This window comes from Mauremys reevesii, linkage group 4, assembly GCF_016161935.1.
Source record: "Mauremys reevesii isolate NIE-2019 linkage group 4, ASM1616193v1, whole genome shotgun sequence".
NCBI lineage: Eukaryota > Metazoa > Chordata > Testudines > Geoemydidae > Mauremys > Mauremys reevesii.
The window spans coordinates 78,396,806-78,419,569 of NC_052626.1; the positions used below are offsets into that span (position 1 = coordinate 78,396,806).

General features: G+C 39.4%; 1 long non-coding RNA gene across 1 annotated transcript; it reads right to left on the minus strand.

Annotated features, from left to right (window-relative positions):
• Positions 1 to 15,991: 15,991 nt before the first annotated feature.
• Positions 15,992 to 22,557, minus strand: LOC120404996. Its single transcript, XR_005598304.1, has 3 exons — positions 22,419 to 22,557; positions 18,039 to 18,080; positions 15,992 to 16,584 (listed from the first exon to the last, which is right to left on the minus strand). It is a non-coding gene; the product is annotated as an uncharacterized LOC120404996 (long non-coding RNA).
• Between the last annotated feature and the right edge of the window lie 207 nt (positions 22,558 to 22,764).

Genomic DNA, 22,764 nt, shown 5'->3' on the forward strand with positions numbered 1-22,764 from the left:
GGCTGATACCATACTACTTTGAAGAACAATAGTTTATGGAACAATCTACATTTCATTTGGCATAGCAGGACTGTACTTTATTGATAATTAAATATTGAGCAAGGAGGATGAGTTTGGAAGTTTTGAAACAGAAACTTATTTGTACCATTTGGATCTCCTAAGTCTCCATTGTTAGGCCAGAAATCTTGAATTAACAGTTTTTCTTGTGACTTTTCTGGTAATTTCAGGCTGGAAGCATCACAAGAATAGCCTATGTCATCCTATTTCTGACTTACTTGGAACATGATTCTGCACTCTTTAGTCAAATTGATCATTACTTACTCAAGACAGTCATATAGAGCTCTATTTTTTTGTAAAGCAAAACCCCAGTCTCCCAGAGTTCCTGGGGGTAGCCCTATTTTGAAGCGTAACTCAGACTTCTGTGCTAAACAGGTCTTCCATTGACACTCTGCAAACAGGTGAATTTCACCCAGGAAGGTCCTGATCCATCTCCAATTAAAAAAAATGGCAAAAAGAGAGAGTTTACACACAAACATAACCCAGGAGGTTCAAACAAAAAGACCTTTTAATGCAGCCTTCAGTAATCCCATTGCCTGCAGCACAACTGGATTTTGACAGATCATTTTCTGGTATGTGCCACTGCTGTGATTCATAAAACACAGACCACCATACTCACCATCTTTTCTTTCTCTCTCTGGATACTTGGGCATACAGCGTAACTGCACAATGTGCAAGCTACCAGATAAGCGCAGTTCTATATTCTGGTTTCTCTTAAAGGGTCTCTATCTTGTTTGCTGCAGAAACTTAAGCATGCATTTTTGCTATATCTTGCACATACAGGGCCTCCTAGACCAAAGTCCATTGACCAAAACCCACTCGTGAAAAGGGTCTGAACACAAATTCCACAGTATACACCAAGTTAGTTACTGCATGTTAAAAGCTGCACACTGGAAGCCATTTGGTGTGCACAATAACAAATTTATTCTGACCAGAGCTCAGAATTTCTGTTCCACAGGAAATTTCAACATTTTGAAAATTCCTGTTATCTTCAATCTGAATACAAAGTTGAAATTTCAAAATTTTCCATAAAACATTTTTTTTTCCAAATCTAGCAAAACAAACTTATTTAAGTAATTCATTTTGATAGGGTCAAAAGAAGCACTTCGTTTTTATATATTTTAATAAAACAGTCAAAATAAGCACATTGATCTCACCAAACAAACAAACAGCAACGTTTGAGCCAAAAAAGTCAACAAAATAAATATGTTCCTTTTGAACACTTTCATTTTGTCAAATCAGAATTTTATGAGAGAAAACTGTTCTATGGGGAAACTATTGACCAGATCTACTACAGATTTATACACAATTCTACATATTCTTATATATCAAAAGATGACTCTCTTTCTATTAACCATTTACATACATAAGTACAAATCTTTCTTAAACAGCACACCAAACAACTTTAATGGGTTTTGAATCAGGCCAATAATTATCTTAATTTTTAAATGAATAGTAATTTTTTCCTATAGTTTCACCTCAGAGAGTGCGCTCTGAGCTTATGGTGTGCCTCACCTCTGCTACTGTGTGTATTTTAGCTTAATAGCTAAATGGCTTTGGTTTTATTTGATCACTTCTTTCAATAAAAAAAAATGAATTATGAAATGTATTCCTGAAAGATTTTTTTTTAAGTGAAAAGCTTCCTTCTTTATTTATTTTCTTATGTGATGTGTTCTCAGGCACCTAAATGCAGCAAGAAGTCATTTCAAAACTGTTTATCCTTTTAATATTAAAACTAGCAGGGTTTAATTTGATGTCTAGGAAATTAAATCACAGTTGATGATAAAAACATGTAAAATTCATTGGTTAAGAAAACAGAAGATGTTCTGCAAAGGTCAGCATGCATAATGTAAAATTATTTGTGTGTGAATTAATGGAATATTGGCTAACAAATGCTTTGTGATACAAGACTGTGGCTCCAGGCTTAAACACTCTGTCAAAGGCAATTTTTCAAAGTCATCCCATAACCAGTAGTTTATTTTTAATAAATGGAACTAAGCAAGATAACCAATGAATATTTCTGGAATTAGTTAAGAGGTGAGGCTGCTCAGATTTCTAATCACAGAGAATACATTGTTCAGAAGAGTGGCACATGCAAATGTAATTGTTTTTCTTTCTGTGCCCCACACCATTTTTGAAAAACTAGATGTGAATGTGCATTAGCTAATTACAAACACATAGGGAAGGCCCTGTTTCCTCCTCCCTCAGCGGTCTCCCCAGTCCACTCTTTGCTTTAGCTCATCATTTTCTAGACCTCATACTTCCATAGAAAAGCATGAAAATGTAACTCAGGTGCACCCTAAAGATCTGAAAAACAGAAAGCAGAGAAAGACTTTATTTATTTATTTAGTAATCTTAGTATTTTTAAGCCAATCTCTTGATTTTGGGAGCCTGACTCATGCTTTTTGTATGCTTGGGAGTTACAACACTGGGAAACATTGCTCATCTCTCATAACTCCCCCATGTGTTCTGCCTATTCTTCTTTATCTTTTGTTCCTTGTGTCTCTTTCTGCCACTTTCACAACTGTCTTTTTTTCCCACTCTGCTGCTTACTTTTAGAAGAACTTCCCATTTTCTGTGCATCAACCATACTCTTCTCCTTCAAATCCCTCCTCTAAACCCTCTTTGCCTTCGCTTTACACATATAACCTCCACTTCTATGTTTTGTAGTCCTCCCCACTCCTTTTCCCTACCTCATTTGCATCAGTTCAGTAAAATAGCAGGATTTACCTATAAGGCTTACCCAGAATACTACAGAACATCATTATCCCTTCTATCCTTATCTGTTGTCTGTCTATCTATCTTAGGCCTGGTCTACACTAGGGGGAGGGATCAATCTAAGTTACGCAACTTCAGCTACATGAATAACATAGCTGAAGTCGACATACTTAGATCGACTTACTGTGGTGTCTTCACCATGATGAGTCGACTGCTGCCATCTCCCGTCAACTCTGCCTGCGCTTCTCACAGCGGTGGAGTAAAGGAGTTGACAGGAGAGTGCTTGGGAATCAATCTATCACATCTAGACTAGACACGATAAATCAAACTCCGCTGGATCGATCTATGCCCTCCGACCTGGCGGGTAGTGTAGACATATCCTTGGAGTTTAACATTTTGTCCATCTCCATAATATCTAAGGCCTGGGGAGGCAGGTATCCAAATACCTTTGAGAGTCTAGATCTAAGTGCTTATTTTCATTTCCCATGTTTGTCTGATTTCAGTGGCAAGTTCTTTACCCTAAAAAGTTATGGTGCTATATAAATATTAATAGCAAAGTTTCATTTCCCCTTGCCCTGATCCTACTTCTGACCCTACTCCAAACCTGAACATCTATCTCAATGGATTTCATCACTGATTTCCCCAATTCTCATGGCTGCACAACTATACTGTTCATCATCAACTTCCTCATCAAAATGGAACATTTTGTCCCTTGTTAGAAACTCTGACCACAGAAGGGATAGTTCATTTGTTTTTCAACCACATCTTCCAGCTCCATGGGTTACCAAACAACATTACATGTGATCATGGGCCATAATTTGACTCCCAGTTTTTGAAGAGAATTGTTCAGACTCCTGGAAGTAACTCTACACATTTCCTTTGCTTTCTCCCCCCAGACAATCAGAACAGCTAAATCAATTTCTAGAACCATATCTCCACTGCTTTGTCACCTGCCATGAAGATGATTGGTTCTGACTTTTACCTTTTGGGCTGAATTTGCTTGCAATAACTCCAATCACAGATCAACCCACCAAAGTCCCTTCTATGCCAATTATGGGCTCCACCCCCATTCTATCTATCTCTACCACCGATCTTCTACATCTCCACAGCCTCTGATTTGGTTCAACACCTCCACTACATCAAAGGGAATTGAAATCACACTTAAACTCAGCCAAGGAGGACTACAAATGATACGCTGATCTCCATCAACAGGACATTCCTCTTGTGGCAATCAGAGACAAGGTATTGCCCTCAGTTCAACACTTGGATACCTCCTGACCCTTAAGGAAACTAGATCACAATTAATTTGGCCCATTCTGGATCATTTAACAGATCAACCTATGGCCTTCAAGCTCCACTTACCCCACACCATGAAGATACATCTAATATTCCAAGTTTCCGTCTTCAAGTAATATGTGGATAACTCCTTTCCTGGTTGCACACAACCACCATTTCCCCTGACCCCCACCCATTGCTCAGTGTCAGGAAAAATATCTGGTGAGATAGAGTCTGGATTCTAAGCTCCTTAGAGCATGGCTCATGTACCTCATGGACTGGGAATGGTATGGCCCAGCTGACAATTGGTGGGAGCTGGCCAATAACATACATTCACCCAACCTCCTTTGACACTTCTATCAAACTCACCCTGACAAGCTGGGCCCAACAACTCTGGGGAAGCATCCTTTGGGGCTGGAAGGGTGGGCAGGAGGTTGATGTGAGTAAGGTCATCCCTGAACTCGAGACTGATTAACCCAGATGTGGTGATGACTCATTCTTGTGTTTGGCTTCAGTCAATCCACAATCCACAAACTGGTCTCTAACTTTCAGGGCAGGTATATAAGCCTCAGAGGAGAATCAGCAGCTCAGTCTGCAAAATGTCATTTCATGGCTTGGAAGTCTCCCCTGCTTGATAGTGGTGACAGACTCCACAGACCTTAGCGTGCTCCAGCACAGCTCTGATTCCAAGCTTGTTCCTAGTCCTGCTACAGCCCTGCCCTTGCTCCAGCATAGCTTCCAGCCATACTCTTGCCTTGTTCCAACCTGCTCTTGATTCCTGACTCCATCTCCAACCCCTCACTCCAGTACCTGGCCAGATGACACTGCACCAACCACTAGTCCTGGCTGCCACTGCTCCAACCACAAAGTCTGATCCTCCAAGTATCGTTTTTTGACAGTTTCACTATCATGGCTGCCACCTCCACCATCTCCTGGGAAACTGGGATCTTCTGTGACACTGCTGGGCCTTCATCAACTCAATTCTGAGGGGTGTCATGATTAGATTGGGCCAAGAGAGGGACTCAGATGACATCATCATATCCACCAACTCTGGCTAAATCAACTATCTGGGATGTGAGACTTTGTTATCTACCCCAGCCCTCTTGTGTACCCTTTTCCTCTCACCTCATTTCTTCTCTTTTCTATCCCTCTCCTTTTGTTTTCTTGTAATGAACTTCTAGCTCAGTTGGCCAAGACTGTGTATTTTACAACATTGCTGAAAGCCTGTGACCAAAGAGGCAACTAACAGCAATATCCTAAACATTCCTATGCTGGTACGAATTTACCAGGTCTCAGAGTGGCTGATAAGACTTTGGGCCTGTGTTTCTCCAGCAGTGAGATTGCAAGTAAAAGTCAACACCAAAAAACTGCTTTTTCATCTTTGCTGTTCTTTTCTTTCCCACTGGTGTGCACTTGTCTTCTAGAAAACAAGATGGGACTGTAACACCACCACACCAAGAGCAACAGCTCCAGCCCATCTCAAATAAATTCTTGTTTCCCCCAAAAGGACAGTTATTACCATCTTTAACACCATCTAAAAGAATGTCGGGGAGGGAGGGGAGAGGGCATTCCTTTTAAAAAGTCTCTCCAGCTAAAGGGAAAGGGAACAAGGAATGTTATTAAAATGAAAGTCTTACATAATAGTTTACATTTGAAATACCTTAATCTTTTTTTTTTAATTCTCTACTGTGTCTTTAATAAAAGATTAAAAAGATGTTTAATGGTGTTTTTGCCAAGGTACTAAGAAGGCTGATGTCTCTATATACCAAACCCCAAATCTTGGTTAACCCTGTTTAATGTTGGACAGTGACAGTAACACCTCTGACTCTTTGGGCCCATTTATTCCATCAAAATTAATACAACAGAGTATTCTCCATTCTGTCACACTATAATGACTGTTTGAGAAAGATTCAGTTCTCTTTCAGCAGAGATCATTGTTTGATTTGCATTATTATTAATTATTGTTATTCTGAATAATAATTTATCACGTCTCCCCCCTTTTCTTTTTTTAAAGATATAACATAGGGCAGAGCTAAAAATCTGCATAGACATTCAGGATCAATATAGATACAATAAAGAGGAGTTACTGTATATCACACAGAGGGAGGTAATATCTCTAGAATGTTTGACCAACACACTCCTGGCTTATAATTTACTCCAAAGCTTCATTGTTGGTAAATAAAAAATATAGTGGGGACTATAAAGAGATTCCTGAGGGTAAGCAGACGGAAAATAAAGAAACTTTCAAAATCCCTCTGAGGAGTACACTGGAAATAATTGTATTCTTTGGTGCTCACATAAAGCAGCCTCATGCATCAACCAACTGTCTAGCCTGGGTCCAGCAGCAAGTAGGCAGACACTCCCTGCACAGTGGGAGATAAACATGGGAGTGTGATGTGAGGCTCTGCAAGAAACTGAATCTTTACACATGATAATAATCATCCAGAAGATGAATAATAACAAACTTGTTCAATGACAATATTGAGGCATTCATAAGCACGAAGATGACACAGTCCCATAGATCTGCTGGATTTCTTGTGCCAGTTTGAAATTTCCTCTGTCATTATTTCATCCTCTCAGCCATCTTATTACCCATGTAATAAAATGGGCAGAGTCTACTCCAGAAAATTCCACAGAAACTACAGGCATTCTTCAGTAAACCCAGGAAGAAAAAATCCCCAAAGTAATTATTAAAAAATATAAAATAAAATTATTTTGAATTGATGTGAAAACATCTTAATATTAAGACACAATACATATGTGAAGAGTCAAACTTGTATCGTTTTTAATTGGCTACATTTTGTATTTTATTTCCTTATGAGGTGGCTTGTTGGGTGTCACCATTTTAGGCCTCATCAGGAGGATGTGCAAAGTGGAGGTGGAAAGTATTGTTATGCATGCCATGAAACCCTGTTATGGGTTGAGTTAAAACCCCATTGAGATTGATAGGTGTGAACTCACATTTCAATTAACATAACCTTAATCATAAATCCGGACAGAAGACAAAAGGTGTGTGAACCTGCCCAGGAGCCTCTAGCTAAATTTTGTTTTGGATGGGGTTGATGGTAAGAAGAAAGATTACACAGAAACTAAGAACCATCAGGGGGTGGGGGGGAAGAGAGAGAGAGAGAGAGAGGCAGGCAGGCAGGCAGGCAGGCAAGAAAGCTAAGCAGGAGCCTGTAAGCTCAGTGTGACCTTGGAAAAATATAGAGAGAGGAGAGAGCTTTTGTGTTGGTGTTGTAGTTTGGGGGCTGTAAGTTAAGACACTGCTCCTTGCTTTCTTCTGTGAACAAAGACTCAGGTGTTTGTACATTCCTTATAAATAAACAAGATTGCATCAAAGAAAATAGACTCCATCAATTTTCTTCTTCCAGCTGGAACATCCCCAGGACCCTGAACGTTGAATTAGTACTTGGGTCAAGCTCAGGATTCAAGCCTTGTACTCCAGGGGCCTCCAGACTTAACACACACAGGCAGAGCAGCAGGCAGTGGCACAGTGCTCAGCTAATTGCTGCTGGCCAGCAGCCAGCTGGGATTGATAGGGATGCTTTGCTTGGAAGGAAGATCAAGGCCAAGGGTTCAAGAGTGAAAAGGAGCCAAGAATCCAGCAGATAGGTGGGGAGGGTTGGGGATTAGAAATGCTAGTGAATATGGTCTCCGTTTAGCCTCATAATCATTCTTCATCAGTGTCCGTAGACTCCATAAAATCAGTAAGCAGCAGATCACTAGTTACAAATGAAAAAAATAATACAAAATATGGATAATACTGAAAAGAAAATTACTAGCCATAAGAAGCTGTACATCACTGCTTTATGCTTTGCAGAGTATGCTTGTAGAACCAGACAGAATGAAATTATTATGAAGTTAACCATGATAAATATATAAAAAAACAAGAAGCGAGGGAAGAAGAGAAATCACCCATATGCAAAATTGCTTTAAAAGCTTTGGAGATTTGGATAAGCATCCAGTAGATCTGCTACTTAACTAAACCTCTTGGACAGGCCTGTATAAACATTTGCATTGAATTTCAAACGCATTTGAAATGAGCCTTGTGCTGGAGGTTTTATGTGTTTGTCAGCCTCAATTTACAGTCATAAAATTGCACTAATGCAAGCAATGAGGATGGTCACACAGCAGGGGAACTTGTGAAACTCCCTTTCTGCACTACCCCTCTAATAACTTCTCTTTGCTCTTTTCATGCAACAAATCCTAAAATCTTAGATTCCTGAGGTGTATAGAGTGTCCCTGACTGCTTGAAGGCTGGACTAGTTGGATGGGGTTGCAGATTTGGGCTAATTTTGGGATGAGCTCTGCAGACTTCACATATCTAGAAAGCAGGCTTAATTCCTTATGAAATTTCTGGTATTTTCTGGTGCTAGTTGTACAATATTTCAGTGCTTCTAGTGCTTGCTGAAACCAGGAAGAAGATAAGTTCATGCACAAATGAAAAAACCATTAGTTCTTAATTTTCATACCTCAAAAAAAGCTCACATTAATGGCCTGAGTCAGAATTACTTTATTATTTTTGTCACTCTGGGGAACAGTTCTGAGGTGTGTTATGCATCATGGGAGCAGTTTGATGGTTCATGGCCTAAGGGAAGGGGTATTAGATTTACTATTGATTACATTGTGGAATTCATTTCCACAGAATTTTGTTGAAGCCCGGAATTTAACAAGACAAAAAAGGAATTAGACAGTTATATGGATAAAAGAATAGCCAGAGCTATAACAGTAACTTTTTTTTGGTTACAAATATAAAAATCTTATGCTTCATAACTTCAGTTAACCTCTAACTTTTGGAGATTAGAAGGAGGCTTCCCTTGGGATCAAATTATCCCACAGTTTTCCACTGCACAGTTTTTTGCATCTTCCACTGAAGCAGCTGGTACTGAACACTGTTGGAGAGATGATACTGGATTAGATGTACTGTGACTCTTATCCAGTAGCAATTCTTGTGTTCCTGTGTGATCAGAAAAGCAGACTACACCTAGGTCAAGATTTCTAAAAATAGGTAGTAATTTTGGATGCCCAGCTTCAGACACTTTAAAGGGAATACTTCTCAGAAAATGCTGACCATGTGTCATCTAAAAGTCAGGCTTCTTTAACATGTCTCAGTTTGGGCACCCAAAATCTCTAGTCCTGTTTGGAAAATCTTGGCTCTAGCACTTAACCTGATTTGTATCCACATAAAGTCCCCACTCCTAGGTCAAAGTAATGCACAAGTATGTGTAGGATCAACACCTTCATCAGCAAAATAAATAATAATAATAATACATAATTAATAAAATTAATCCAGCATGAGGTTGAAGATTATTTGATAATATGACAAGATTGATCTTGCTTCCATTTAAGTCAGGATCAGGTTCAAACTTTGTAGGAACATCATGACTGTGACCTTGGAGAACATCTTGAATAATGTGCAGAAGACTGCAATGGACCTAGAAGAGGGATCAGTGGAGTTCAAGACTTTACATAGGATTTACTGGGCTCTCATAATCCAAAGAACCAGGCCCATGCAGGTCACAAAATAGGACCAGGGCTGGTAGAATAAAAAAAAATGAAGATAATATTTGTTTGTATGATGGAAATACGAGAGAGCACATTCCTTCTAAGATGATGCTAACCCTAATACTACCTAGACTATCACTATCAGTTTTAGGGGATAGCACCGATTTTAGCAAAAAGAATGGTCCTTAATAGCTATGGCTGTGGTTGAGAGATTAATATTTCAAATATATTTTATTTTATTAATTTTATTACGGTAGAGCCTAGTGACACCAACCAAGATCATCTGCATTTTAGAAACTATATTGTGTGGGTCCAGAATCCAGCCCTTATACGATAGTCATCTACAAGAAATCACAAAGTATGAAAGTAGAGCAATTAAGCCAGGCCAATATTCTGATCTATGGCAACCTTGCATAGAGTTTTACATAATGTGAATGTAAAATATTGAGATATGAGAGATTTCAGTAGTGTCTCAAGGAAAATTAATTATAATAATTTAATAGATGAAGATGGGCTATTAATTGATCTCCAAGATTTAGTGACTAATTCCATCTCTCCTTTCATAATTGATGTTGAAATATTTTATGTGAGGTATTTTCTCTTAGAACTTATGATAAATATTATTTTGATTATATTTATTTTTCTTTGGGAGTCTTAGTGGATGATTGGGCAGTGCACAGGGACAATAATAAACCTTGTTCAGAGTCACCCCAAGTCCTTACCCCAGGGATGTAGAAGAATTGAATAGGTGGCACTAGAGAAATCATTTGCCACTGAATGCAGTGTGCACATAGTAACTCCACAGGTGTTTAAGTACAGGAATTTATAGGCTTTCCTGTTGAAGCAGGAGGATATTGTAAACTCAGTGGGCAGTGGTGGTGCTTATAAATATAGCAAGAAGCTTAACTCCAAAGCAGTGAGTTTACATCACTTTGGTAACTCCAGAACAAGGAGATGACAAGCTCTGTTGATAATACCAGAAGAATTTGTTTGCTGGAGACACACGAAACTTCAACTTGAGGAAGTTAGAAGCTCAGCTAACGATACCTGTGAAACTTATCAATTGTGCAACAGAACCATCTGCAGCTCAAGAAACTTTGACTTTCCACTGACCAGCTGAAGGACTTTTTCCATAAGCCCAGTAATTAAGGACTTTGCCTTTTTTTCATTAAAACAAATACAATCTAGAGAAATTAAAAAGGTGCTAAAATGAATTGTAAATACTTTCTTTATTTTTCTAAACTGGATTATAAATTCCAGTTCATAAAGACTTTTTCAGAATCAACCATACAGTTTTAGAAGTCAATCCTGCTTCTCTTCTTTCTCTAACTGCCTGATCGTTCATGCTGCTGGGCACCCTCACTGATATTCAGCACCTCACAGGTCAGGTCATGAGTGAATTTTATCTTTCTGATATTCTAGCCACGTAAAATATAAACACACACATGATCAGTCAGTTTTAGGGAAAAATAATGGCATTAAATTTAATTCTTATCTCCAGAGTACTTTAACTGGAAATTATTAACACTGGACTTGATCCTGCAAGGTACTGAGTACCCTCAGATTCCATTTACTCCAGTTGAGGGTACTCTGCAGCTTTTATTTTAGATCCCAAGGTATCAGAATGTTTTTCTAGTCTAGCAGAGGAACAGTTTTTCAGAGTAATGGAAACATTGCCAGTTTCCTCACTGCAGTATGACAGAATGGCTTCTCATCAGTTTGTGAACAAATTATTATGGACTATTAACAAACATAAAGAGAACAGTATGTTTCTGTCTGTCGACCTTGGAAGTACTTCTGTTGTTCTATCACTGAGTTCTTTACCACACCATGACAGGAGATACAGTGACAGCAAAGTAGTGATGGGAAGTGCTGCGAGCTCTTGAGAATATGAATTAAAATATTCTCTCATGTTGCTCTGAGCGGCAAGATCGATTCCTGTTGCTATTCCTCACACTCTGTATTTTAAAGCACAGCTGACTGCTGGCATGTGTTTGCCTTTGTTTCAAATCTCTCTGGATAACACAAGTTTAAAATGCATTTTTTAGCCTGATGTTATTTAGTACTGTATGTAAATTCTGGTCCCATACTACATCAAACATTGGTCCCTATACACTCAGATTTTTGTTGCCTTTGGATGTTGTGGTTTATGTATATTATACAAAAATTTATACATTTCAACAAACTGCAAGGCAGCTAAAATTATTATTTAGAGAACTTTTCATTAGAAGCCATTGAAGCTATTTATAAACATTAAGTAATTAATGAAACAAGTGAGATAATGATATTTTCCCCATTTTACAGATGATTAAACATGGGGATATATATATGTTAGGTGACTTGTTTAGAGTGATGAATTGAGTTAGTAGCAGAATCAGTAATAGATCCCAGGAATTTTGATTCCCCCACCCATGTCTATTTTCTCAAGCACTCTGCCTCTCCAAGAGACTAAAAACAAATAAAACTAGTTGAAGTTGTCTATGAGAAATATTTACAGCAAAACTGAAAAATGGTGCTGAATTACACCAAAATTCACAAATTCCCATCAGTTTGTACATTCCCTGGTTGTTTTCCTGATATAGGTTCAATTTGCTGGAGAAAATTATTTTCCCCTTAAGGCAAACAAACAAACAAACAAAACAAAAAACCCCATGAAACTGCTGAGGATAGAAATAAGCAGAATTTTGATTACCATCTGGGAAGCCAAAGTGACAAGTCAAAATGCACTCATTTCAGTACATGTGCAAAAGTTTCACATCGTTTTGGCAATAATGTACGATGATCCCAATTTCTTTCTACTAAGGCCGGGTCTTCAGTAGGAGAAAGGGATCATGTTAAAATCCTAGCGTGGACAAGACATGTTATAGTTTTAATATATTTAGCTGATTATGGTAAATCCTATGGAGACACTTTGTAGTGCAGCACAGCTGGGCTCCGCTAGCTTATGTGCCTTCTCTCCTCAAAAACTGGTCAGGGATGTCTCAGGTTCATGCAATCACCAATGCACTTTATTTGTAGCTATTTCCCCCACCTTGCAAACTATATACAGGTTTGTTTCACAGCCAGACTTTACAAGCAGCACAGCAAACCGATCCCTCTTAACCTCTACCCTCTCTCCAGCTTCCTTCCTACTTTCCTTCCTTCCTCCCTCCCAGCCCTTTTATAGTCCCTGGATAATTAGGCTGGCACCTGTTAGTTGCCAGGCAGGCACAGGCCTATTCAACCTGCTCCAACTTCCCTCAAATTGGAACTGGCATAGCAGAGGGCTGATTAAGCACTCCTTGCCCAGCACCCTGTCACACACCTAAATTGGTTAAGAACATAACAACATAAGAATGGCAATACTGGGTCAGACCAATCATCCATAAAACCCAGTATCCTGTCTTCTGACAGTAGCTAGTGCCAGAGGCTTCAGAGGGAATGAATAGAATAGGACAATTATCAGGTGATCCATCCCCTGTCATCCAGTCCCAGCTTCTGGCAGTCAGCGGTTTAGGGACACCCAGACCTTGGCTTGTGTCCCTGAACATGTTATCTAATGGCCATTGATAAACCTATCATCCATGAACATATCTAATTCTTTTGTGAACCTACTTATATTTTTGGCCTTCAAAACATCCCCTGGTTTGACAATCCATAGGTTGACTGTACTCTTTTATGTCTGCTTTTAACCTGATGCCTATTAATTTCATTGGTTCTTATGTGATGTTAAGGTCATTTCATGTAAGGAAAGAGAGTGAATGTCAACAGAGGAGTGGAAGAACTGAGCTGTTATTTATAGTTTTCTCACTAACTCCCTCTATGAAGGGGTTATGGGGTAAATAACATCTCCGTTTACCTTCTACACACCAGTCATGATTTTATAGACCTCTATCTTAGCCCTCCTTAGTTGTCTCTTTACTAAGATGAACAGTTCCAGTCTTTTTAATCTCTCCTCATATGGAAGCTGTTCCATATCCCTAATCATTTTTGTGTCTCTTCTCTGTACTTTTTCCAATTCTAATATATCTTTCTTGAGATGGTGTGACCAAAACTGCATGCAGAATTCAAGGTGTGGGCCTGTGCTCTGTGTCCACTCCACACAGGACTGGAAGGAGTTAAGGTGGTCAGGTAGGCCAGTTAACTCCATTGGCTGCCCCTGGAGGGAGAACCAAGAAGCAGGGAATGGATTGCAAGTAGGCTCAGCTGGACAGGAACAAGTGGGGACCATAAAGCTGGCAACAAACAGGGCTGCTGGGAAAGGGCAATTGCTCCCTGAGAAAAGAGAGAGCGTGCATGAGCAAGCGTGTGCATACAGAACTGCTTGGAGTAGGGTCTGTGGGCTGGAGCCCAGAGTAGTCGGTGGGCATGGCATAGACCAGGCATGGGATACTGAACTGGAAATCTCCCTGGATCACTGAAAGCAACAGAGAATTTGAAGGACTGCACCTCAGAACAAAGGAAACACAGATAGTGACCTAGCTGGAGAACCAAGTCATGAAGAGAATGCTGTGGTTCCTGGAGCAAGAGAGGGGCTGCAGACCAGCGAGAGAGAGAGTGACAGCATGCAACCATGGGATGAGGTGTTGACCTCATGAGCTAATCCCTAGAGTGACCAGGAGGAGGCACCAGACTAACAGTGAATGGCGCACCCTGTGACAGGATGTACCATGCATTTATATAGTGGTGGTATGGTATTTTCTTTCCCTTTCCTAATGGTTCGTAACATTCAGTTAGGGGTTTTATTTATTTTTTTTTGACTGCCACTGCACATAGATTAGATGTGTTCAGAGAACTATCCATGATGACTTCAAGACCTCTTTCTTGAATGGTAACAGCTAAATTAGGCCCCATCATTTTGTATGTATAGTTGGGATTATGTTTTCCAATTTATTTTAATTTGCCATTATCAACACTAAATTTCGTCTGTCATTTTGTTGCCCAGTCACACAATTTTATAAGATCACTTTGTATATTACAGTTCTTCTGTAGGGTTAACCTCAGCCCTATATATATGTTAAAACTATAACTGCCTTGTCAAATCTATGATTTTAACATGTGGTAGTTAACAAGTATTAGCTAACACATTTTAAATACACAATTTTTTTCCTAATGTGGACAATGTCCTAGACTACTATCAAAACACAAACAAGGGCTTTATAATATATTTCTTATCCTGCAATGATAGATTAAGACAGAACAAATGGCTGTACAGATAAACTTGATCTGTCAAATCAGTGTGGATGCATTGCAATGTATGATCATGGGGCCACGTTTACCGCTAGAGTCTGTCTGCAGCCTGCAGACAGGATAAAAGTTATGCTCTTACTGATGGAGTGCTAGCTGATGGAGACTTCCCATTAGCTGAAGTCACAGAGATCTGTGTTTTTGGAATGGAAGGTCCTAATGCTACATGACTGGTTTAGTTGGCAATTGTTGGTACTCATAGCTTTGTTACAGTAGGACATAGGATCAGTTTAAAAACAGACTGTTTTGGTCTTTACACAGTACCTGTGCAAAGTGTTGAATTACGGGGCACAAATTTAATGTTAGAAAAGAGAGAGAGAGAGGTCCTGCCTGCTGGTCTCTGTCAACAGAAAGGGGTGGAAGCCAAGAATTCAGCTGTAACTATAGTTTTGTCACTAACTCCCTCTGTGATCTTGGACAAATCACCTAATATCTCTGTTTTGACTTCATCTGTAAATGTAGATAATCAGTCCCCACATAGAGCTAAATAGTGCACATTACACAGATTAAGGGATAGAGAGGAGCTGTGTCTCCTGTGAGAGCCTGGGGAGGAATTCTGCTACAGAATATCTTGTATGTAAAGGTGAGATCTATGTAATAAGTTTCAGAACTATTGGAGAGCTACCCCATACAAAATAAGTGCATTGACAGAATGTGACAGTTGCTAATAAACAGTCAAAATTCAGGAAATTGTAAAAGTGCAACCGTAACTCTGACTCCTGCTGCATTCACATCACAAAAATCTCTAATGGTCACACACTAGATTTCCAATGATGCTTCACCTTAATCAGTGTATACAATATGTGATGCTCAATTAATGAGACAGTTGTTGATTATTGTGCTTTACCCTCATTGTTCAGTGTGTGGGTCCAGGCCTCCTTTACTGCACAGCATCCAAAGCCTTCCTTGAATAAGGACTTTTCTTCCTAAATATGTTTTTTTGCATATGTTTTATCACTGTCACATCTGACTGGCAAGTCATAAAGGGATAAGCATATCTGTCATACATAGCGATGTTTGGAAGATGTCAACACACTGTCATTGTAATTGGCTGCATTTTACTAGATGGTCCATAGTGTCTTTTAATGTACTCCAAAATGCATCTTATTTTGATGTTAAATCTGCAATTCTTTTACACTGTATAGAAGATGGAAAACAAATTTTGTAAATCTCTTGTCATTTAAATAGAGTGAACCTTCTATTTAGATAGTTTACCACCACTGCAACGATTTATTCTGGGGCATATATAGAAAAACTGAGAGGGAAATTTAAGACAAAGAAAAGGAAGGAAATAGAAACTATTTGAAAAATTCCATCTGGTGGCTGTTGGTCTGGTTTATTCTTCATCCCTCTGCTGTGCTTCGATGGTATCCATGAAGACAGCAGCTTTCATGGGTCTGAGATTAGCAAATTCATTTGATTCTTCATACTCTGGTGCCAACTCTTTCTCCAGCAATAATCCCAGGCAATTCTTTCTAAAAATTATGCACTAGTTCAATCAGAAATTACTGGGAGTGATGCAGGAATCAGTTGGTGAAATTCCATGGCATGTATTATGCAAGAGGTCAGACAAGGTGATTCCAATGGTCCAATTTGGCCTTAAAAATCTGTGAGTCAATATATTATTACAAAGTTCTGTTGTCCTTAAAAAATGCCAGGCATATTATTTTGAGTGTAGTCTTTCAGTAACATCATTAAAAGCAGATGGCTAGGTGTTTCAAATATCTGGCTACAGGAGACTGTTGTAGCATTTCTAGGCTGCACGCCTGGTTTCTTTTGTCAAGAGGAAAATTAGAAAACCTGTCCAAGAGAATGGGAAGAATGTCAAGAAACACTGCTGAGGATGGAAAGTTAAAAGTAACAGAGAGATAAAAACAAAGATGGATGGGCCATTCTGCAGAAATATAGAGCAACCTTATACCAGTTATTTACACAACTTGAGGCAGATCATAAACTTTGTCACCTTGTTGTACCACTCATCCACTAAGAATCCTTTTAATGAAAGACTCTTTTCTTCTTAACTGACATAAATTGAATCTGTTAGCATGCCCGTTTCATCACAATGCCCTGATGCACAGCAAGGCTTCTTTAGAAATGGTCCCACCTATTATTGAAGATGTGGACAAACTGGACAGAGTCTGAGAAAAATAAGAAAAAAGATGAAAGGTCTAGAAAAATTGACTTATAGGTATACCTAGTGTTGAGAAAAGAAGATGTAGTGAGTATGTGATAAGTCTTTGAATATGTAAAGGATTATTATAAAGAGGATAGTGATTCTCCATGTCCACTGAAGGTAGGACAAGAAGTAATGGACTTAATCTGCAACAAGGGAAATTTAGGTTAGATATTAGGGGGAAAAAAACTTTCTAACTATAAGGGTAGTTAAGCTTTGGAATAGGTTTCCAAGGAAAGATGGGGAATCCCTATCAAGAACAGGTTAGACAAACACCTGTCAGAAATGGTGTAGGTTTACCTGGTCCTGACTCAGCATACAGTATTGCACTAGATGACCTTTCAAAGTCTCTTCCAGCTCCTCATTTCTGTGCTTCTATGATTGCATGGAGAGCCTGGATCTCCAATGCCTTGCACTTAGTACAGTCAATGATATGTGTGCAAAGAGAGCATAACACACTACTGTTCTGATTTGCTAGCATTTTATATTCATTTTGCTCACTCCATCTGAGGGTTGGGCTAGTGTGCCCAGCAAACCAGCTCTGCTCATTCCCAACTTGTGCATGTCCCATACTTAGCCCTCATACCCAAGGTCAGGGGATATAAAGGCAACTTTGCAGCATCCAAGAATCCTGTCTGAGGCTGCTTTAAGTCCCCTTGTAGAGCAGCACAAAGAAGTTAGGTACAAGAATCTGTCCCTTCTTGTTGCCTACACAATATTTCTATTGAATTCAATCTCATAGAGGTGGTCAGGTTACCCCTACTTCCTGATGGATATTAAGCACATGATGGCCACCTAACATTTAAAAATATTCCCCTTAGGGTCTAACCTGAGAGCATACAGGTTTTTTTTTCAGGTTTTTGTGTTATTAATAGTTTTTCACTGTATACCTAACTGTTCTTAGCATCCCTCTTAAAATATAACTAGGCTGTTTCAGAATCTATTATGCATCTAAGATTATCAAGTACCAGTCCCTGAAAACAAGACCATTACATCAGCCAGCCTGTGTAATGTTCTAAAAGGAAAAGAACCCTTGCTAGAATAGCATCTGGGAGAATTAAATGATGCTCATTATCCATACCTTGGTCCACTGGAGCAGATCTAGCTGATTTAAAAGTAAATGCTGTAAGGGAAGAGAAATTGTATAATTTAGCTCTTCAGTAAAACAGCCCTAGGCAGATATTATACAAAGCTTTCCACGCTTTTTCAAAACTAAGAGGAAACTAAGCAAAATCTACTAAAAAAGAGATGTGAGGTTTCACAGCTTGCTTGAAGTAGACATCTTGCTCCACAGAGATTTAAAACACCTGAAAGTCATTCTCAGCCTTCTTTTTCAGAGCAACCTTATACCAGTGCTTCAGCCACTTAGAAACCCTATTTTTTTCCACTTGCCTAAAGCCAATTCTGACAAGCAAAGTTTCAGCTTTTAATATAAATTGGAGAATACCTTCCATCCCAAAAAGATGCCTTTCCCCAATCCTTCTTTTAAATGCAGAGCCTCAAGTCATCCTGTTAGCTTGCCAACAAGTTAAGCAACTGTGACTGCGTTTTAAACACTGATTTGGAAAATACTGTCCAGCTAGTAAGCAAGCCAGTGACTTTGTACATACAGGGCCCAATCCTGCCCTGCTGAAGTTATTTGAAGTTTTTCCATGCACTTCAATGGGAGAAGGTGTAACCTCAACATTATAAAGGGTGCTAGATAAGCAGAATTCCCCTGACCATTCAGAGCTAGCTGCGTTATCCTAGGCTGACCATTTTAACCAGACATACCTGTATAACGTCTTTAATGTGCTGAAGATAAGTGCATAAGCCCAGCTGGCCAAGGAGAAGCTGCCCCTACCACCACTACATAGTTCTCAACAGGAGTACAATTAAATGTCAAGGAGTTTAGAAGCTCTGCAGCACTGAAAAGCCCATTCCTGAGAAGCTTATAACTGGCCTTCAGTTAAGATAGAACTTTGGTTAACTTGAATTCAATAAATTGGGGTTGAATAGTCTTTTCTTTCTTTATTTTTTCCTCATAGAAACTGAAATAATAATAAATCATTGCAAATAAAAGACACAGCATTTTCCATACCCAAATGGACCCATTAATAATCCACTCCTAGAACAGATTTTGAAAATGTCAAGTGCCGAATGCCTTAAAGAGAGGCAAAATAACCCTCTCCTATTGTACCTTATTGTGCAACATTTGAACAATTCACTCTTCCAAGTTGTTCAATGCCAGCTGGCAAAAATATCCCCCTTTTTGAACCCCGTTGGGCTAATAACTGGAAATGAGTAAATTGCATTTTCTAACAAGGAAGAAATTACAAAGTATTGCCTTGAGCTATTTACCATATTATCATCAGATAACGCAGTAGTGTTGCTGAAAGTAATTGTTCTATTGCCACTGTTTCCAGTAGAGTAAACATGTAGTTACTGCATAAGTGTTGTAAAATCCCATGTGCTATTTCTGTGGTAGTAAATAACTCTTCTAAAAGGATATCTAGGATTCACTTTGCTACGGGAACAAAAGTGTCTTGGAAACTGGGATTCAGAAGTGAAACTGCACTCTTTAGTGAATAACTATCAGAGCAGTCATGTATATGCGAATGGCCTTTTCATTGGAAATGTGTTTTTGCATTTACAGACATCCTCCTCGCATACAAATCTTTTCAATTGATCATTGTGGGTCTGATTAAGACACAGAATTTCTAAGAGAGAGTGTAATTATAAGAACAATCAGCATGCTTTATCCTGTGTGATGCTCAGCATTCAGAACTGAGTTGGGAATGTTTTACACCTTGCAGGATGAATCTACACATTTGCCTGCGAGTGGCTTTGGTTATCATATGTTTTGGACAGCATCCATACTAAAATTATTTTTGTTATTTTTCAAAAAAAAATATTTTTTTTGCCTGATCCAAAGTCCAACAATGACTTTGATAATGGAGTGGAGAGTATGCTTGTAAAAGTCCCAAATGACACCACCTGAAAGGTGTTACTAGCACTTTGGAGGATAGGATAAGAATTCAAAATGACCTTGACTAATTGGTCTGAAATCAACACAATGAAATTCAGTAAAGATAAGTGAAAAGTACTTCACTTAAGAAGGAAAAATCAAGTGCAAAACTACAAACTGGGGAATAACTGGCTAGGTGACAGTACTGTTGGAAAAGGATCTGAGGTTATAGTGCATCACAGATTGAATATGATTCAGGACAGGGGCGGCTCCAGGCCCCAGCACGCCAAGCGTGTGCTTGGGGTGGCATGCCGCGGAGGATGCTCTGCCGGTCGCCATGAGGGCGGCAGGCTGCTTCGGTGGACCTCCCACAGGCATGCCTGTGGAGGGTCCGGTGGTCCCACGGCTCTGGTGGACCACCAAAGCCGTGGAACCAGCGGACCGTGGAGCCAGTGGACCCTCCGCCATGCTTGGGTCAGCGAAATGTCTAGAGCCGCCCCTGATTCAGGAGGTAACTGTCCTAATCTACTTAGCACTCATGAGAACTCAGCTGGAGTATTGTGGAAAGATGTAGACAAATTGGAGAGGGTCCAGAGGAGAGCAACAGAAATGAATAAATGATTCAGAAAATCTGACCTATGGGTTAAAAAAATTGGTCATGTTTAGTCTTGAGAAAAGAAGACTGAGAGGGAATATGATAAGTCTTCAAATATGTTAAGGGCTGTTATTAAGAGGATGGTGATCAGTTATTCTCTTTCCAGTGAAGGTAGGACAAGAAGTAATGGACTTAATCTGCAGCAAGGGAGATTAGGTTATATATTAGAAAGAAAGAAAAAAAAAACTTAGCTATAAGGGTAGTTACGATCTGGAAAAGGTTTGCAATGGAGGTTGTGGAATCTTCACCATTAGTGGTTTTTAAGAACAGGTTAGACCAACACCTGTCAGGTATGGTCTAGAAATACTTGGATGTCCCTCAGTACAGGGGGCTAGATTTGATGACGTCTCCAGATCCCTTGCAGCCCTACATTTGGATGTGGGAAAGACTTAATTGTGTTTCAGATCAGGGCCTATTTTCTCTCTGTTCCCCCCTTCTCTCCCCCGACAAAAGTTTATGCAGGCATTAGTGATATTCGGGGATTTATTGTAGCAGCAGCAGGAAAATCAGAATGAGAGCAGTCAGAGACTGTGATTTTCCACTAAAATCCATCTATCTCAGGATTATATACTGCCACCCATCACCATAGCATTCGAACGCCTTGCAGTTAAATTAAATAAAATTAGCAAAATCCCCAATTCTCTTTTTTGATCTTAGAGTGGGATGTGTGTGTTTGAGTGTATGTGTGTGTATATAATATATACAGTCTAGTGGGGTTTAGGGGTCAAAGGGAGTGTCATATTTATGGTAAAAAGGCATTTTCAAAGAGGAAGGTTTTGCAGCCTTTCCAGGTTCTGAATTTGCCTGATCACCTTTGGAAGTTATTCTATAGCTGGTTCCCCCTTCACTGAGAATACTTCGTTCTCAGCTCTCAAGTGTTTCCTTCTGGACTTTTTGATCTGCGTTCCCCCCCTGGAGCACACTAGGGACAAGGGAGGATCTGGAGAATTTACAGTCAGTAAGTGAAGGCAGCAAAGGAAGAGAACATGGAGTTTTGGGTGGCAAAAGGGCACAGATGGGAAAAGCAAGCATCTGTTTAATGTACAATAGTTCTAGGAGTAAGATCTATGGATTAATTACAAATAAAAAACCCAAACAGGGACATTTAGAATTAAAAACATGAGGCTTTAACTTAACCTCAGGGTTCTGGTGACTACAGAAACCAGAGGAATTTTGCTTTTGTGGTTTAACATCTCAAGAACACTTTCTTGGCATTTTAGCCCCATAGTCCAGTTGCTTCTTATTTATTCACTACTCCATGAGCAGTTTTCATTATTGACATTAACATAAGCATTACAGGCAAAAAAAAAAGTCTTTTTTTTAAAGTTTTTCTCTTTTTTTTCTCAAGCAAATATATATGTTATTTACCAGTGAGCTAAATTTCACATAATGATGCAGGCATATGCTAAAATACCATGAACTAGTGATTAGGGGATAGCTGTGCCAGAGGCAAATTTTGCTTGACTATGTTGTAAAAAGGAACGGGGGGCGGGGAGGAACTGATAAGGCCCACTGAAGCAAAAGAAGCATCTGATGAAGATTAATGTAAATCATAAATAACATTTCTAATGTTTGTTTTTCAATAGAAGAAAGGATCAGTAATCGGAGTTCAAAACTTAGATGTGTTTGTAAATTTTCAGGCATTACCATATCACCTCCTCGTGGCCCAATTTAGCACTGCAGGTGAGCATCACTTTAATTTCTCCAAATAGAGCAGGAACTGATTCACTTTAACTGCCCAGTGCAAGAAGGACACATTTTTAACACAATTCTATCCTCCCCCAGAAACCTGATTAAAAGGGGACAATCATTGTAACAAACAGTTCATCAGGACTCTGGTTCAGGGCTCCTAAGCTTACCATCCACTCCAACCCTCTGAGGGGTATGACTGAATAGCAACTAGACACCCATGCCTGGCCCGTGCCAGCTGACACAGGCTCATGGGGCTCAGCCTGTGGGGCTGTTTCTTTGCTGTGTAGACTTCTGGGCTTGGGTTAGAGCCTGGGATTGGACTGGAGCCTAGGCTCTAGAACCCTGTCATAGACTCATAGACTTTAAGGTCAGAAGGGACCATTATGATCAGCTAGTCTGGCCTCCTGCACAATGCAGGTCATAGAATTTCACCCACCTACTCCTGTAATAAACCCCTAACCTATGTCTGAGCTATTGAAGTCCTCAAATCATGGTTTAAAGACTTCAAGGTGC